The sequence below is a fragment of the Mya arenaria genome, chromosome 12, assembly GCF_026914265.1.
Source record: "Mya arenaria isolate MELC-2E11 chromosome 12, ASM2691426v1".
NCBI classification, from domain to species: Eukaryota; Metazoa; Mollusca; class Bivalvia; order Myida; family Myidae; genus Mya; species Mya arenaria.
The window spans coordinates 7,852,137-7,859,459 of record NC_069133.1 but is presented as its reverse complement, the minus strand read 5'-3'; the positions used below and the strand labels follow the sequence as shown (position 1 = coordinate 7,859,459).

The 7,323-nt window shown below is 35.4% G+C and overlaps 1 pseudogene; it reads right to left on the bottom strand.

Moving 5' to 3' along the window:
* Positions 1–889: 889 nt before the first annotated feature.
* On the bottom strand, positions 890–3,300 carry LOC128211733 (uncharacterized; annotated as a pseudogene).
* Between the last annotated feature and the right edge of the window lie 4,023 nt (positions 3,301–7,323).

Genomic DNA, 7,323 nt, shown 5'->3' with positions numbered 1-7,323 from the left:
TTACTTAGTTTTTATATAGAATATATGGACTGTGCTGTTTGTGGAGTTTTATGCTGTTGTTCCATGTTTCTTGGTGTGTTTTTTTGTATTCTATGTCCTTGGCGTTAACCCTGTGCCATAAAATGGGGTTTATGTTTAAACGTTTGGCTACTGAGCGTGTTTCTGCAGTTTAATAATAATAATAATAATAATAATAATAATAATAATAATAATAACTTTATTTAAAGAAGGTAACACATTAAGACATAGGCATCATATTATAAACAAACATAACACACGACTTATTTACAATGTGGCCTTCTGAAAGAAACATGCACACGCACACACACATAAATGCTTAGAATGAAAACGCAAGCAATAAATCTATGTTATTTCAAAAGGGTATGTATTAAAATGTTATACGAAAACATAAAGAAACATGAATATAATACATTAATAATAACATCAATGCCGAACAATACATCAATTTGTACCTAAAGGTTAACAAATCGTATCATTAAAATTTATTAACTGAGTAAGTAGGACAGTCACACATGTATTTAACACCTTACTCGAGATATATATAATGTAAAAAACAAAACAAAACAATAGTCATGGAATTATGCGTACAATTCTTACAACGGTTTTTGCAATTGATTATGTAAAAAGAACTTCTTGCAGCAGGCTTTAAATGACTTTATTGTGTTCGATTTACGTATTCGTTCTGGTAAAGAGTTCCAAACTGTCCCACTGTAGCATGTTTACACATAAGTATTGACTAGAAAATTCAAATATTTAACAAACAGTTTTAATATCTTCAATAATCAGCGAACAGTGCCAAACACAAACAATTATAACTAATCACTATGGTCATTATTAAAACATATCAATTTACAACCTGTCTAAATGGTTAGAACAAGTCATCTGCAATTACAATGTTTTGTTTGAGGAATACAAGCATTTTAATTTGGTCACCAGAGAGGCATACCCTCTGAGCTGTTATCACATCAGCTGCATTGGGGAACACTCGTTCACTTGCAACACTTGTTGCGGGGGTAAGCCAAGTAACTGCTTTGCATATTTCGAGAGCAAAGGATACATATCCTCCCTTGCCTTCCACCACAACAGAGGATCACTGATTAAAGAGTCCATTAGAAGTAATGTAAGAAATAATTTCTTCTCATTCTTTTTTCAAAAGATTATTTGGAGGGTACAACCTAAGAAACGAAAACATCACCAAATAAGTCAGAAACAACCACTTGTTGTACGTTAATAAATGGTAACTTCCTTTTTAAAGTTTCGCAGTGGGGAGGGGGGGGGGGGCTCCTTCCTCCAGCGTGTGCAAGGCAGGGACATGAGGCTTGCTAGTAGCTGTTTCACAATCTCTGTCATCAGGTTCGGCTTTCACAGTAACAGCCTGAACAAAGGGGAAAAAACCATTTTCTAGCTACATTGTATTCTGTTAGTACAAAAAATACTACATGTATCATTAAGTATGTCTTTACTTAATTTGTTAAAGAAATACTGCTTCTTTGTAAGTATAAATTTATAATTATTATTGTTTATCTATTATTAACTCATACATGAATTGGAAATTAATTCAGTATTTTTTTTGTGAAATTGTCATATACATAGCATCTGGAAGCATCATCTACGTAAGGTAGGCTCTTAAACCGCGGATCAAAGGCTGAAGTCTGCAGAAGGAATGCCAGAATACTTTTGCCAGTGTAAATAAATACAAATGTGTGAATATCTTTAATTGTTTTTGCGACCTTTGACATTCTGTGCAATAATCATTGTTGTGTAACTTGTTTTCCCATACTGTGCAATAGCAACTGTGATAGCATATATTGATAGTACAATAAGATTTATCTATATATTTTCTAAATACAGTATTTATGTGATTATTTGACCTTACACTATATCGCTTAACGTCTTAATTTATGGTCTTGTTTGATGCAGTTGTAAAAGTACAGACAAACATCAATGAGGTAAACATTTCAGTTTTCAAACAGTAATTCTGAAACAATACCTTGGCTTGAGGCCAGAGCTGATTGCTGTCTTGATATCTGACAGCAGTGTGTTGTCAGAGGGCGAGACCTCAAGATGTCCGAGAAGCATTTCATTCAGAGGGTGTATAAGCGTGGGTGTTTCTGGCTACACGTCATGATTGTAACAGTCTTTAGTGATTTCATTTGAATGTGTGTTAATTCTTATGTTTTGTATATCACCTTCGAATAATGTCTCTACATCACGGACTTTTTCAGTTCAATCAATGATACGTATAGGGGTGACTGTTGCTCTAAATATCGTTCACACATATCGAAACTAGAATTTCATCTGGTAGGAACATCAAGCAGCAATTTGTGCTGAGCAATATCAAGTTTTGTCTGCATAAGCTTGAGGCAGGATGTGACCGATGTACTTTTATGAACATATGTTACTACACGCCGCAACCTACCCAAAACTCTATGTACTTGTTGAACTTTCCGCCCACGTTGTGTTGCCAGGTTAATGGTGTTAGCAAAACATCCCATATGTGGACCCAAACTTGATTCTTTAACTGCCCGAACAATGTTACTAACATTGTCAGTGGTAACGGCAGGACCCTTGCCATTACGTTCAAGTTGCCACTGCGTTACTGTCTCCGCCAGACCACTGGCCAAATTAACAGCTGTATGAGATTCATCGAAATGTTTTGTTTTAAGGGTAAAGTTTCCAACTCACCCGTCTTTATTGACAAAATGGTCTGTAAAAGCAACATAATTCTCTGTTGCTATCAAAGTCCAGGAATCTGTTGTCATAGCAATGTTGTCATCATTTTGAAGTTGCTTTTCACCCGATCTACAACTGTTTTCCAGAGTGCTGGCATAACAGTTTCACTGAAGTGTGTGTGACTTGGAAGTTTATACCAATACATTCATCGTGTTTATGAAGCCACGACTTTGAACTGTACCGTAGAGGCGCATATCTCGTGCTAAAAACAGCAATGAATTTTGACCTGAAGTTTGATCTGTCAGATGTTAGTTTAGTTTTTAAATCAATCATTTTCATCTGGTTGGTTGATGTACATGTAGTACAACTCGATGGTGTGCAGGTCGAAATAGACGATTTGACGGTCTGATTTTCGAACACATCGATGAAATGTTTACTTTTAAAATGCTGCATACGATTGGTCGTGCTGCCGGATTTTGGGTACCTTACGTCAGTGAAACAAATCCTACATGTGGTTTGCTTTATGGATCCCTCGCGGAACCCAAAATGCACCCACACTTTTAATTTTAAACTTTTAGGCGCATCTTTCAATGCGGCCGACGCCATGTTTCCATGTTACTGTGATTGGTTAGAATGTCTCTCTATTTTTGATTGGATGCAAGATAAACTATAAACCAATCGCACACCGTTTTACAAAAGTCGACATGTTTAGAATGCGGATACAACGTCTCAATTTGTAGCATGCATGTTTCCGTATCGAATCGAATAATTTAAAACCGGTTTTTCGATGCATCAGAGCGAATCGTTGCACCTCTGAATACATCAACATTTGTTGAAGGATTTAAGCCGTCAGTATCTTAGTTTTAACAATCTTTATGATTTCTCACACTTTTTGTAATAAAAATAAATCCGTAAAAAAATGCATTTAACAATGGACGCTTTCTTTTAATATTAACACTTTATATTTGCAAACAAAAAATCACTGAATTAAGCCATCAAAATCTTGGTAAGTCTGCTTCCTGTTACAATCGTTCACCATTTTCTTATGATATGTAAGTGGTCATCCGAGAAACCGTGTCTGATTATACCTAAGCGTTCTTATATACATGTAGTTTGAATCATGTTATTACTTTAAAATTGGGTTATATGAGTTTAAAAATGGCGACAATGAAAAGTAAGTTACAATTTTGCAAAACCTCTGAGTGTATTAGCCAATACATACAAGAGCAAAAAATAAGTAATAAACTATTTTGTTTTCATCTGACCTATAACTCAATCGGTAGCTATCTCTAAAAGCATATAAAACAGGCAGCTTGCAGTGCCGACATGCAAATAGTAAACAAAAGTTACCGGCAGCTGGATTTGCGAATAAAACGTATGGAAGAACTTTGTAAAACACAGATCTGGAGTCAAAGGTATTGGCATACAAATCAATTGACGCGGAAGCACGAAGTATGAGGAATAACTTAGTGGTGTATGGGTTGACAGAAAGGCTCCGTGGTGACTGTAAACATCTGGTGCGTAATTTCATGGAAAATGAGCTAGAAATCGACATGGATGACATGTACATAGAGCGAGCACACAGGATGGGTATAGGAATGCGGACAGGGGCGAACACGCACAGAAGGGACCCGAAAAGACCCGTGGTGGTGAGATTCAGAGACTATGTAGACACAGAAATAGTTATGGCGAAAGTCTACAAACTGAAAGTAACGCCCTTTGGGATAGACAGGCAGTACCCTAGAGAAATTTCGAAGGCCAGGTCAGAATTGTACAGATCGGATGAAGCAAGGGAGGCCAGAGATGGGAGGAGAAAGGTCCAACTTAGATACCCTGCAAAACTTTTTGTTGATGATAAAGTTGTCCCTGACTGGTTAAGCATACTTAGTACGGACAGAATAAAGGAAATTGGCAATGATTATGATTCGTTATTCACAGCAGAAAATAAGGATAACAGGGCGTACTCGACGGAGACAGTAATAGATGAAAGAAATACAGATTCGGAGCAGGAAGGGGCAAACGGGGACGAGGAACGCGAGGTATTTGATAACATTGTACATGCTGAACGTCAGCAAAATGTAAACATTGGGTCACGTGATCAAATTAGTACAGGTAAAAACCAAAACGAAAACAATGACCTACCTGTAGTTCCCGACCAGGAACTTGCTTTGGATGATAAAGCAACACAGGCTACTAATAAGTTCACTACTCCGTTAAAAAAAGACACCAAGAAAGCACAAAAACAATCCATTCAGATGGGAGCAAACACAAATGTACAACACGTGGTGTTAGGCAATGTCCGAGGTAAAGGTAAACAGAGTATGACAGCGGCTAAAAATAGACCAGTGGGAAATTCTGCTTCAGGTGAAGAACGGGAACGAGGCTCTTCGCTGGGATCCCAGGGAACGACGGGTGGTGGAACAAGTAGACAGAACAGCGGGGCACGAACGACCAATGAAAACCAAGAACAGCGAAAGAAGTAGGACAGCGATGTGGTCATTAATGGGGTTAATTTTTGTTTATTAAATGTGCAAGGACTAGTAGGAAAAAGTTACAACAAGTTAGACTTGTCGGAAATAAAGCAGTTGTTTAATAAAAATGATATATTGTTATTTACAGAAACTTGGCTGAATGATTATTCTAAATATAATGTTAAGAATTTTGTTCCGTATATGTTAAACAGACAAAATAAAAGTAAAGGTGCAAAACGTGACAGTTGTGGAATTATAGTGTATATACATGACAGATTGTCAAGGCATGTAGAATTAGTGAAAAGTACAGATGACTGTTCAATCTGGCTGAAATTAAACGGAGCTTTATTTAATTTAGAAAGTGACATTTTACTGTGTTTGTTGTATAATGTACCACAAGGGAGTAGTAGAGAGATGGAAAGGCTGCTGGACCTGATTATTTTCTGAATGAATTTTTCAAATATGGTTCAATGAATGAACAATTTACAAATGTTATATGAGTTATTTCCCAGAAAAGTGGTCTGAGAGATATATTATACCCCTTCATAAAAAGGGTGATGTCAACAATACTAGTAATTATAGAGGGATAACATTGTTAAGTACCTTTGGAAAATTGTTTACAAAAGTTTTAAATGAGAGATTAAATGAGTGGGCTGAAAAATACCATGTATACATAGAAGCACAAGCTGGATTTAGAAAGAATATGGGCACAGTTGATAATATATTTGTCCTACACGGTATTATTTCACGATTGTTGAGCAATAACAAAAAAATTATATATAGCGTTTATTGACTTTACTAAAGCATTTGATTATGTTGTGAGAGAATCATGTGGTTTAAACTTATAAAGCTTGGAATAAGAGGCAAAATGTTAGATTAGTAAGATCTATGTATACAAGTGTTAAATCACGTGTTAAGTGTGATAATGTTATCAGTGAGGATTTTGATAGTTTTCTTGGTGTACGTCAAGGGGAATCGTTATCTCCTTTCTTATTTTCCATGTATTTAAATTATATTGAAGAATACTTGATTACAAATGATTTTAGTGGCGTTGATATGGGTGTTCTTAAGTTGTTCTTGTTATTGTATGCTGATGATATTGTTATTTTTTCTGAGTCAGAGGTAGGACTACAGAAAGGGTTAGTATTATTAGAAGCTTATTGTGATAGATGGAAGTTAAGTGTAAATTCTGTGAAAACAAAAGTTTTGATTTTTAAAAAAGGAGGAAGACTGAGAAGAAATTTAAGATGTTTATATAATGGTCAGGAGTTGGAAATAGTGAACTCATTTACTTATCTGGGTATTGTTTTTACACCTGGAGGGTCATTTTCTACCACGTTTGATACTTTATCAGGACAGGCTCTTAAAGCGATTTTTAAACTAAAAATTTGTTTAACTAAATATCCTACTCTGTCAATTAAGCACAGATTAGACCTGTTTGATAAACTCATTTTTCCAATATTAAGCTATGGTTCGGAAGTATGGGGACTACAAAATAGTATACAATTAGAAAGAGTACACCTGAGTTTTTGTAAGGATTTATTATGTGTCAGAACACAGACTCAAAACAATTTTGTATATGGAGAGCTTGGTAGAACAACATTGTTAGCTTAACGTTGTACAAGTGTAATACGATATTGGATGAAAATTATTCAAATGGAGACTATTAGATACGTTAGGATAGTGTATGATCAAATGTATTGTGATTTATATGATACTCCAAATTTTAAATCATGGGCTTTTTTGGTGAGGCATTTACTCCAAACCTTAGGCTTTTATCATGTTTAGATGTACCAAGGTGTTGGAGATGTTAACTTATTTATGTCTACAGTCAAACAACGAATAACTGATATATTTATACAAACGTGGATATCCGAGTTAAATAATTCTACTAGAGCTAGATCATACATATTGTTTGCAGATTTTAAACTTCAATCTTATTTGTCAAATGTTAATATAGTAAAATATAGGTCTGCTTTAACGAGAATAAGAGTATCTTCACATAGATTAGAAATAGAAACCGGTAGATGGCACAAACCAGTAGCAATACCACACTGTGATAGAAAATGTCTTGCATGTAATTTACTTGAAGACGAATTTCATTTTATTCTTGAATGTCAACTGTATAAAGAACTAAGAAAGCAATACCTGAAAACAT